General features: G+C 38.4%; 1 long non-coding RNA gene across 1 annotated transcript in view; it reads left to right on the top strand.

Annotated features, from left to right (window-relative positions):
* Nucleotides 1–10,994: 10,994 nt before the first annotated feature.
* The window catches only part of LOC102485499 (uncharacterized), a 27,185-nt gene continuing 26,017 nt past the window's right edge, over nt 10,995–12,162 (top strand). The window contains exon 1 of the long non-coding RNA XR_337779.1: nt 10,995–11,212. This is a non-coding gene — a long non-coding RNA (uncharacterized LOC102485499). The remainder of the gene's footprint in view (nt 11,213–12,162) is intronic.

The raw sequence follows: 12,162 nt of genomic DNA, 5'->3' as shown, positions 1-12,162 counted from the left end.
TGTCTCTCTCTGTCTGTCTGGTGAGCGCATGCGTCCTATAGCGAAAACCTCTCAAAAAAAAAAAAAAGAATTCTAAGACTGTTCTTCAGCAATGCTATAAAGGTCTTTCACCCACAGTTATCCTGGTAACAAACTGAAAAAATAAATTAAAAGAATAAAGTTAAATAAAATTTAAAAAAATACATCATGGTTATCTTCTAAAAGAAAACAAAACCAAAAAACCCCCACCATGGTAGTCTACACTAGAGGATACAGGAAGGCTTAGAGTACAGTTAAATCTTAAGAGCATTTTAGAACTATTGTAGAGTCTTAATAACATCTCAAATATTTTTAGCAAATACTCTCTTAACCAAAAGAAATTTTCCACAGAACACCAATATAGATACAATGCCATTTAATCAGCATAGTTTTTGTTTTGTTTTAGGTTTTGCTTTAGGGTACATGCACTCACGAGAGAGAGAAAGAAAGAGAAAAAGTGAGAAATCTCCCCCCAGGGGGATCGGCCATGCTGCACTACCTTCTCCTCCATTCTCCTCTGGGATTTTGGGCATGCAAGCATATGAGCCCAATATGATTTTCAAGCTTCCAGGTTTGGGACTCAAACCACAGTCGAACATCTTGGAATCTAGCACCTTAACCACCATGCCACCTGCTGGCCAGGCATAGTTTATTTTTAAAATGAAAACTTTAAAAAATTTATTATAAGGTAGGTTAGTGAGATTAATTAGATGCTGTTTTGTTGGGTATGAAAATTTCAAATCAGAGGCTAAAAGTGATTGTTGTATAATATTGGGTCATTGGAAAAGTCATGACATATTTTTCTGTTTTTCTATGCAAAAATGTGTCATGACTTTTCTGATGATCCAATAGATCACCTTCAGCATCCAGTATATTTCTCTGTCATTTACTAGTTACAAAAGTTCAAAAAAGTTCTGATTGGTATTTACAAATAGGGATGAACTTATAGTGGGGGAACTTTACTGCTCACTGTACAATCTCAAGATACTTTTCAAAGAAACCAAAATGGTAGGAGAAGCTTTATTCCAAGATCTACTAGAAATTTAACTCACCTTGCAACATCAATTCACATATTTATAATTGCTGATGTGCAAAAAAGAAAAAAGGAAAGAAAAAATATCCTGGTATAGTCCATAAATCAAGGGTACACATACAGTAGTTTTTCAAAAGTTAGAAAATATATTTACAACTGCTGTATTAATCAAACATTTGCCCAATTTCTACAGCTAATCGATAAGGCCTTAGTATTTTGCAGAACTGTTTAAAAGCTACTGATTGAACAAAATATTCTCATTTTATTGATAAAGAATTTGGGCCCGTATTGGAGAGATCATTGCCCAAAGCCACATAAGGTAAAAAATTCTGGACATGCACCTTTAACTAAGTCCAAATGTCCTGTCACTATGCATAATGCAGTTCTGAGCGAAGTTGTTTCCCTTTCTAAGGCTAGCAAAGAAAGTAACCTCATGCATTTCATGAGATGAGAGCTTAAACATCTTTACATATATTTCTGAGTTTAAAACAAGGGGAAAAAAATACTTCCAAATAGGGACCAGCAGTTTGGCGTGGTGGTTGAGGGAGCTGGACTCCCACATGACCAGCCAGGGTTCAAGTCTTGGACCAGGCTGCTTGCTTTCTCACTTTCTCTCTCTCTCTCTCTCTCTCTCTTTCTCTCTCTCTCTCTCTGGTGAAAACATAAAGAAGAAAGAGAGAGGAAGGAAGGAAGGAAGGAAGGAAGGAAGGAAGGAAGGAAGGAAAGAAGGAAGACAGGCAGGCAGGCGAAAGGAGGGAGGCAGGGAAAGAAAGAGAAAGAGAAGGAAAGAAAGAAAGGAAGGAAGAGAAAGAAAGAGAGAAAGGAGGGAGGGAAAGAAAGAGAAAAAGATAAAAGGAAAGAAAGAAAAATAAAATAATTATTTAAAAAAAAAACTTCCAAATAAAAACTTCTCTGCAGTATGGCACACCCAGCCCCCACTGACACCAGTGGGGGACCAATGAGTCAAGCAGGCTCACACACATTCCTGCAGGCATGTCATCTGCAGTCACTCATGCTAGTGGTCTCTCTCAATATACTTGGCACTTCTCAGTAAATATTTTCTTTTTTCTTTTTTTTTTTAAGAGAGATTTTTGCTATTGGGCACATTCAACTTGCCAGAGAGACAGAGACAGAAAGCAAGAAATCACCACGCCCCCAGGTAGGGCGGCCATGCCATGATCCCTTCTCCTCCATTCTCTTCTTGGGATTTTGGGCACTCTCCCACACGCACTCCTCACTCCGTGTGAGTTCCCAGGTCTGAGATTCAAGCCACAGTGAACTATGTGTAAGTTCAGTGACGTAACCATTATGCCATCTGCTGGCCCCTCTCAGTAAATTCTGATGAACAAAAATTGAGAAGGTAGTGAATCAAAAATGTCTTAGGGAAGAGTTTAGCATCAAACCAAGAAATATGGCAGGAAAACCTCTAAACATTCTTTCTATACCCCAGCTTCTGACCTAAGATATCCCACTCCCTATAAGTTGGCAGGAACATTGAGGAAGACAAAACAAAACAAGCTTTAAAGATTTTCTGGTTCCCCCTGCAAATAGTTCCTAGAAACAAACTGTAGTAACAAGAGAACAATGAAATAAAGTGAATGCATAGAATTCCTCTTGTGTTTTTTTTATGCATGCAGGGCCAAACCCCATGATCACAGAGAAGTGATAAGTCACTTGTTCCTAAGTGTAACTAAATGCCAAAGATAAGGTATCATTTGCAATGGGCAAAAGATGTAGCAATTTCATTGAATATCAATTTCTGCTGCCTCCTGCCTCTGTTCTCCAGATCTCAAAGCATGACAAGAGCATGATTCCCATTACAAAAGAGAGAAATGGAAGACTACATACCAGCAAACATACACCATTGGCTCAGAGTACAGTTAAATCTTAAGAGCATTTTAGAACTATTATATTAGAAAGAGTCCTAATAATATCTCAATGTCTCAAATATTTTTAGCATAGAATCTCATAATCAAATGAAATTTTACACAGAATGCCAATATAGATACAACACCATTAAATCAGCATAGTTTTTGTTTGTGTTTGTTTTAGGTTTTTGCCATAGGGCATCTGTACGCACAACAACATGCACAACCATGTTCACTTAGTAGAACTCAGTAACTATAGATATCAGCTCAGCAAGTTGGCAAATTTTAACTGTGAACTGAAAGATAAGGGAAACTAGATCCTATTTGCAAAAATGCAAACATATTTTTATTACATGGGGTATAACTGGCCATAATAAAAGAATAAAATTATATCACAACATTAACACTAAATATCAACAATACCTTGATTTCTTGATCATCTGCTGTACACTGCCTGCACTGTTATTAGTACTTTACACGTTTTAGCTTCTTAATTTTTACTCTAACTCAATGCCATTTTACAGTGAAGCAAACTGAGACAAAGATGAAGAATAAATATTAGAAATTACAAAAACAAATGTAAACAGGACCTGAGTCCAGCAGGTGGCATGGTGATTAAGGCACTGTACTCCCACATGGCTGACCATGGTCGAGTCCAAATCTGGCAGCTTGCTTTCTCACTTTCTCTTTCTCTGTGTTTCTCTCTGGTGAATGCACATACCCTATATCAAGTTTAAAAATAGGGACCATCAGATGGCGTAATAGTTATGTTGCTGGACTCCCATGTAGTCGACCACAGTTCCAGTCCCAGACATGGGGCTTAAAACTCATGCCAGGCACCTGTGCATGCATGCCCAAAATCCCAAGAGCAGATTGGAGGAGAAGGGACTGCAGTAGTATGACCATCCCCATGGGTGATGATTCTTGCTTCCTGTCTCTCTGTCTCTCTATTTCTCTGTCAAGTACTTACACCCTATAGCAAAAATCTCTCAGAAAAAAAGTAATAATAATAGTAATAATAATAATAATGGGCCAGCAGGTAATGTGGTAGTTAAGGTGCTAGACTCCCACATGGCCAACTATAGTTCAAGTCCCAGACCTGGTGGCCTGCTTTCTCACTTTCTCTTTATTGCTGTCTCTCTCTGGTCAAATTTTAAAATAATAATAAATAAAATTTTTAAAATAAAAAATTTAAAAAAATAACAAGTAAGAGACCAACAGATGGCATAATGGTTAAGTCACTGGACTCCCCATAGTTGATCCCAGTTCTGGGATCCCAGACCTGGTGGCTTGAAACAGGCACATGTGCATTCATGCCCAAAGTCTCAAGAGGAGAATGTTGAAGAAGGGATTGTGGCATGGCCATCCCCACTGGGAGGTGATTTCTCACTTTCTGTCTCTCTGTCTCACATTGTCTCTCCAGAAAACGCACATGCCCTATAGCAAAAATCTCTCTTAAAAAATTTTTTAGTAAATCTAAATGCCCTATTCAATATATTGAATATATATATATATATAGATAGATAGATAGATAGATAGATAGACCATATATATAAAAAGAGGACTTGAATGAGTATATGTTTTTCCCTACCTAGATATTGACTGATACCTAATTATGACTCAAAAACAAAGAGACCCAGCTGCAGTGGCACAGATGATAAGATGCCACTACATAATACTGAGCCAAAATAGGAGGCCTGGGTTCAGATACCAGATCAATCTGTATATGCCAGGTGCACAAGACCCAGCTGGCAGGAAGGCTGTATTAAGAATCACAGCAGGACAAGACTGTCAAGGATGTATATCTGTGTCTCTCTCGCTCACAAAAGAAATAAGCAAAATATTTTAAAAAGAAGAAAACTTAAACTTCTGAAACATGATACATCACCTTTAGATCTCATGTTAACATAAATAAGAAACATTTCAACCCAAGAGAAACAATTAACCCTACAAGTCAGAGGTTGAATAGAACCTTGGGATCCAGGAGGCAGGTTAGGATGATACAGGAAAGCTAGCTGTTTTGAGAGACTGCTCTGCATGATGGTTAGGAATTGGAGTTCAGGGAAGAAAGGGCTTGGATTACAACTTTGACTCTGCTATGGGTAAGCTCTGTGATCTTAAGCAAGTTATTTACTTTTCTGTGAGTGTACTGACACTAATAACTGTCTCACAAGGTAGTTGTGAGGATTAAATGAGCCTTTTGAGCCTTATCACAGGAACTAATCAGTAAAGATCAGTTATTACTATTATAAGCATTATAACCACCATGTGGAGAAAGAACTAGAAAACAAGGCTTTGGTTAGCATAGAAAGAACAGAATCCTGACTTTCCTAAGACAGTTGTTCACTATTCTGCTCCTGGATTCATTCATAGGGAAGAAAAAAATCTCTACATACCACATAACTTAAAAACTGCATACATGTCCATTTTTCCCATAATAAGCAACATATTACATTACTCAGTATGAATTTTTTTTTGGTATTTAATAAACACAGATTTTTAAAAGTCTTCATAAATTGCCAGTAGCCATTTAAAAATTTTTATGCAAGTTTTAGAAAATCAGATATAGTGGCAATGTGGTTATTTGCATAAGTTCAATAATACCTGCTGCCTTGCATCAGAAATTGGAAACACTGGTTATTGCCAGGGCTTTCACTGGAATGTTATATCTCAAGATATGACCAGAAAACAAAGAAACTAAAGTAGATATCAAGAAGCCAACAGAAGCTCTTGGAAAGATTGCCTGGTACCTAAAACAGTTCTGCCTGGCAGGTAAGTAAAGAATGTCACTTCCTGTCAGGCCCCAAAACTTTCCAGTATAGGTACTTAAAGGTACAGTCAGATGGTAAATTCCTGACTTAGCTCAATAGCCTTGGGAGGCTTTTTATAGAGTCTAATCCAAAGTTCCTTATAAAAGATTCCAGGAAAGCCAACTAAATCAATGAGTATTCTTATGGGACTTTGTGCAAAAAACAGACAAAATTAAGACTAAACTTTTTTTGCAAATAAGTTAGTTTTATTATACTTCTCTTTGGTAAAAGGGGAATTGAAACCGAGAAAGAACCCCCAATGTATTTTCTAGGGTTCCTAAAATATAAAGTCCATTTACATTGTAATGGCCCAGAGTAAGAAATAAGTCTTCAGAGTTTGGTTATGATAATGACCAACAGGGACCATGAGTGAGGGCCATTTGACCTCTAAAACTCTCACAGTAAAGAAAAGGTTTTCATTTCAATATGTAAGATGTTTTTTAGGCTGGAAACTGCTGATTGTGAGCTCAAAGACTCCAGGCTGAGTGACTCCAGAAACCTGAAGAGAAATTTGATTATCTAAGGCCTCACCAATCAAGAATGCCCACCAGATGATCACGCCCTCTTGAACCAATCATTGAACCGATCATGTGCCTGGGACTTCGGCCCCTAATTTTGCCCTCAAAAACACAAGTGGGGGAACATCTCAGGGAGACAGGTCTTTTCAGCATGAGCTGCCCGCTCTCCTTGCTTTGTGCTTTGCAATAAAGCTGTACTTTCCTTCATCACACCATGTGCCTATGGTTTGGTTTTATAGCGCTTGGGCGAGCGAACCTGATTTGAGTTCGGTAACAGAATGAAGAGAGAAAAAAATTCAGAAAAAAATTGTAGTACACCTGTTACTAGATTTTTAGCTCTGTCTACATTTGTTTTTTGAGTTTTTAGTATCTACCTAGTATATGAACAGAATCCTAACCTTTTTCCTGGCTTTAAGTCTTGTGAACAGAAGTCTGACTGCTTTTTCCTATTTTTCCAAAGTCCTTTCCAGAGAGCCAAGGAAGAGTCATGCCCACAAACATTAACAGGTCATTTTTCTCTCATGTAACAGTATTCTTCCTAAATCCTATCCCTGGCATAGTATCTTTGAGATGTATATTTCAACTGATTACAGTATACCCTTGCTAACCTCTTCCCAAGGCACAGAACTTCCCTTTCCTTGAGATGTAGACTAAGCATTTCTTTGGGAATCTCTTCCCATGACACAGACCTTCCCTTCCAGTCACCAACCTAGGAATTGGGGAACCATCTATAACCTACAAGTCCCCTCTTCCATATGTTCTGCCTCTTTGGGCCAGACCAATGGAAATCTCCTCACAAATTTTGTCTGTACATCTCAAAATCAAATAAAAGGAACCCCTGTCCATAACTACCCCAAGAAAGGCATGTATGCCTCTTCTCTAGGCCTAGGTCACTCATATTCTGCTTGAAAATAAACCGAATTATTAATTTTTATAGTTGGTTATTTTTCTGTCAACAGTCTTAAGCAAATTTTTCTTAACATTTTTAAAAATTTTGTTACATTAAAGTTAAAACTGCTTTTCTTGAAATTTTACTCACTGAGGATGGTCAGTTTGATACACTCACCAAATCACAACAGCTGATGTATAGACAATCACTGTAAATGTAAACTACAAACCAGAAAATTCTATCAGATCACCTCAGCCTGCTGTTTTCACTGTATTTCACTGGCAAAAGTTTGTCTTAGAACATAAAACAGCTTTGAATTATGTCTTGGCTTACTAGAGAAGAGTTTGCATGATGGCAACATTTCATGTTGCACTCACAAATCTTAGGTAAAATGAAATTCATCTGAGTAAATAAAACAATAAGCTACCTGGCTACTAGTAAAAATAGGTTAGCAGCTTGGCCATCTTTGTTATGTATGGTAGTTAAATGTGCTTTCCAATTTGGGAACATCATAGTGGAAGCTAGTGCTAACATAATGGTATTGAAAAACTAAAGGTAAAGTCTGAGTACTCTGAAATGAAAGTATGCAATTTCCTCCAATCTTGATCTCTGAAACTATGTCTCTATTCAGCAAGAAGCAGCCAGATCAGTCATCACCCATTTCCCCTCAGGATTGGGAGTTTTTTCCCAAAGACTAGGGGGCACTGAAACCGAGTAGGGACCCCTAAGAGAGATGGGTCCTCACTTTCCCCTTCTGTTAAAGAAAAAGAATTTCCCAAACTGAAAATGAATAAAGGCTGAACTAAAAGTAAAGTGTATTTTCTAAGGTTCTTTTTTTTTTTTGAGAGAGATTTTTCACTGTAGGGCGCGTGCGCTCGCCAGACAAGACAGAGAGAGACATAGAGACAGAAAGCGAGAAATCACCCCCCAGGGGGGATGGTCACCCCGCAATCCCTTCTCCTCCATTCTCCTCTCCGGATCTTGGGCACACACGCACACGCGCCCGGCGTGAGTTTTTAACCCACGGGGTCCAGGACACAAACCGTGGTCGACTACATGGGAGTCCAGCGACATAGCCATTACGCTAACTGCTGGTTCCCTAAGGTTCTTAGAACACAAGGTCAATTTACATTATAATGGCCCAGTTTAGGGAGTAAGACTTTAGACTTTGGTTATGATAATGAAATAACACTGGCCATGAATAAGGGCCATTTGACCTCTAAAACTCTCACTTAAAGGAAAGATAAGGTTTTCATTTCAATGTGTAAAATGTTTTGTAGGGTGGAAACTGCTGTCTGAACAAAGACTCCAGGCTGAATGGCTCCAGAAACCAGAACAGAAATTTGATTATCTAAGGCCTCACCAATCAAGAATGCCCAGGAGATGATCACGCCCTCTTGAACCAATCACTGAACTGATCATGCTCCTGAGACCTCTACCCCTAGTTATGCCCTTAAAAAACGCATAAGCGGAACACCTCAGGGAGACCAGGTCTTTTCAGCATGAGCTGCCCGTTCTTTTTGAATTGTGCTTTGAATAAAGCTGTGCTTTCCTTCATCACTTTACATTCCTGAGTTCTTATAAACAGCAACAAAGGCATAAAAAAAAAAGATTTTTTTAAAAGTCATAGCAAAACTAAAATTAACTACTACCCACGAGTAGAACCTGGGAGCAAATGTTGGCACTGTATTAAACAATAGCAGCTGACACATTCTGGCTTTGATGAATGATATAGAAACTACTAGACAAAAGAGATAGAGAGACACAAAGGTGCTTCAACTCCTAATCCCCTTCATCTCTCAACTTCAGGTCTGTTCTATCCTCATCCCCAACTCTACCCTACCACCATTCCGCCAACTCTTTCAAATCTAAACAGATACCACAAATCTTTAGAAAATATAACACTGGTATGGATGAAAGGAGAGACTTAATGGTAACACAGAATATTCATCTTAGATAAAGACAATATACCATCAAGATGAACTCATAATAGGAATATATACAGATAAGTATAGTTGATGCATGTTTAGAGTACCAGGGATTCAGCCAATGGGAGGAGACAGACTGAGCCACTTTAGGAAAGTAGGAATGCCAGATGACAGCCTAATGCAAACAGGAAATTGGATTGGAAACAATTCATATTAGAATGCTTCAAGTGCGAAAAGGGCACTAGACTGTATGGCAATGTTTTTTAAATTAGATATATAAGCAGATGTAAATTAAAATAGAACAAATAGAACAAAATCATGCAAATGCAGGAGAAAAAAAACAGGATTCCAAGAAAACAAAAAAAGTACAATCACAGAAGTAATGTATTCACTGGAAATAGCTTCAGAGTCACAGTGGCACAGCAGATAGCACAATGCCCTGCAATGCTGGAAACCTTGCAGAAATTGGGTTTCAGTTCCCTGGTGGACATGTTCAGGATAGGAGTAGACACCAGAGATGCTGGCTGACTAAGAAGGCTGAGGGGATCTCAGCATGAGATATTGTTGAGGGTTTTTATCTTCCCAACCTTGTGAAAGAAATAAACTCTTTTTAAAGAAAAAGAACACTTTGAAAAATTAAAAGTAATGGGCCAGCCTGTAGCCTGGTGGTTAAGGGACCTGGACTCCATATACCCTATAGCATGGTTTGAATCCTGAACCTAGTAGCTTGAGAAACACACCAGGCACATGTGTGTGCAAGCCTGAAATCCTGAAAAGAGGGAGAAATGAAGGAGGAGGAATTGTGGCATGACCATGTCCAATGGGAAGTATTTTGCTCTTCCCTCTGTCTCTGAAGAGCACATGCAAAAATTTTTTAAAAATAAAATCTACCAATAAGATATATGTTTTCTAGACACTAGAAAAGATAAAAGATAAAGAAAATAAATTTTAGATGAACTAGAGACTTAAATACAAAAATAAAACCATAAAGAACTAAAAGAAGATACTGATGCATATTTTTATCTCTTCAGTGTAGATTTTTCTAAACATGATTCATAAGCCAAATAGTTTATGTAAAAATGTAATATTTGAATATCAAACAAGTTTAAGAGGCATTTTTACAAACTGTTTACAAACTGTTAAGATTATTTACCACACATGGCACCAGTGTTTAAGACTTGATCTATAAAATATTTGTATAAATTAGAGGAAAACCCCAATAAAAAGACTAACAAAAGTCAGGAAAGTACTATTTTTAAAATAAATCAATGGTTGATTAACACATTAAAAAAAAATCAACCTCATAGTCAAATTAACAAAAGAGTTATGTGCCATGTTTTACCCATGAAGTTACAACTTTCATAAAGGTTGAAATTCAGTGTTCATAATGCCAACAAGAAAACTTATACTTCATGTGAAGAACTGTAAACTCGTACAATACAGGATGGTGGAGGTAGCTTAGAATATATGCTTTACAAATATTCAATTATTGGGCCAGCCAGTAGCATGGTGGTTAAGGCTGCTGGATTCCAAATAGCTGACTGCACAGTTCAAGACCTGATCCTGGAGTCTTGAAAAACATAGTAGGCAGTGTGCCTGCATGCCCAAAATCCCAAGAGGGTTTTCTTTATCACTGTTTATCTTATACACTTTTCCATAATCAGTATGTACAACCTTCATAATTATTGAAATACCAGCAACAGTAGTGATAGAAAGCTTATTATCTAAGCTTTTTCTCCTTTCTAAGAACATTGGCATACTATTCCTTTTCATCTTAGCATGGGAGAAAGCACCATGATCCCCATTAATGGAAAAAGATGTGGCTTGCCATCAGCCTGAGGGACACTTTCAGTAGGATGATTATAGCTGCTATGACAACAAGGGGAGGATGTGATGTCACATAATGATTCAGTGACTTAGCTGGTCCTGTCCCAATGCAGAGCTCTTACTGCCAGCTGGAAATCCAGCAGAGACCTCATTAAGGGCATCTGTTCAGTAATTACTACAAGTTTCCCCTTGTCACGCATCCAGCACTGAAAACAGCCCTACCACAGAACCCAACACCCAATTCACAGAGGGCCTTAATATTCCACTTCTATAGAGCCCAGACTGACAGCCCCCAGAGGTCCAGGGTCAAGTTTCAGCACGGTAAGTAAATGCAATCTTGATTAACAGGGACCAGGAGGGAAGCAGCAGCTGGAAGATTTTTATTGAAGCCAAGGTAAACTAGAATGTTCAACGTCTTATATCTTACATTGCATCTCCCTAGCACGTTTAAATATTGTCATTTCTATTAGAGAACATTTAATATGCCTTTACTCTCAGAAAAGAAGGGCAGGTAACCGCACAGAAAGCCAAAGAATCAACTACAATGTTAGACTGAAAAATGAATTCTATAATGAATACAAAATCCCAAGAACCTATTCTCACAGAACACAAAGCTCTGCAGTGTAGGGACAATTTGCTACAATGGAAAGAGCCAGAACTGTTTCGAGTTCCTGCTCTATTATTTAATATCCTGAGCCTCAGTTTCCTCACCTATACATTGAGAATGAGTCAAAACTATACTATTATTAGAGGGCGGGCAGTGGTGCAGTAAAACAAGACACATTTTGATACTGACCCACATGGGAAGGTTCCAGGTCTGCTTCTAGAGACCTCCTTGGGCATACCCGGTACACACATGCTCATGATTTAGGGTAGGCTGAGGCTGGAAGTGGACCGCAGCATCAAGACCCTGTTAGAAGTTCATTCTCTCTCTTTTTCTCTCTCTCATGGAAGAAATACATAAACTTACAGTATAATGAGTTAAAAGGGTTGTTGAAAATTAAACATAAATCTCTAAGCTTAGTGCCTAGTACTCAAAAAAGCTAGATCCCATTAAAAAAAAAATTCAGGACCAGCAGTTAGCGTAATGACTATGTTGCTGGACTCCCATGTAGTCGACCGCGGTTCGCGTCCTGGATCCAGTGGTTTAAAACTCACACCGGGCGCGTGTGCATACGTGCCCAAGATCCCGAGAGGAGAATGGAGGACAAGGGATTGTGGCTTGGCCATCCCCCCTGTGGGGTGATTTCTCGCTTTCTGTCTCTCTGTCT

Source organism: Tupaia chinensis, unplaced genomic scaffold, assembly GCF_000334495.1.
Source record: "Tupaia chinensis unplaced genomic scaffold, TupChi_1.0 Scaffold149666_1, whole genome shotgun sequence".
Classification (NCBI taxonomy): domain Eukaryota; kingdom Metazoa; phylum Chordata; class Mammalia; order Scandentia; family Tupaiidae; genus Tupaia; species Tupaia belangeri.
Note: the sequence above shows the minus strand (reverse complement) of the source record. Positions and strands in the feature narration are given on the sequence as shown.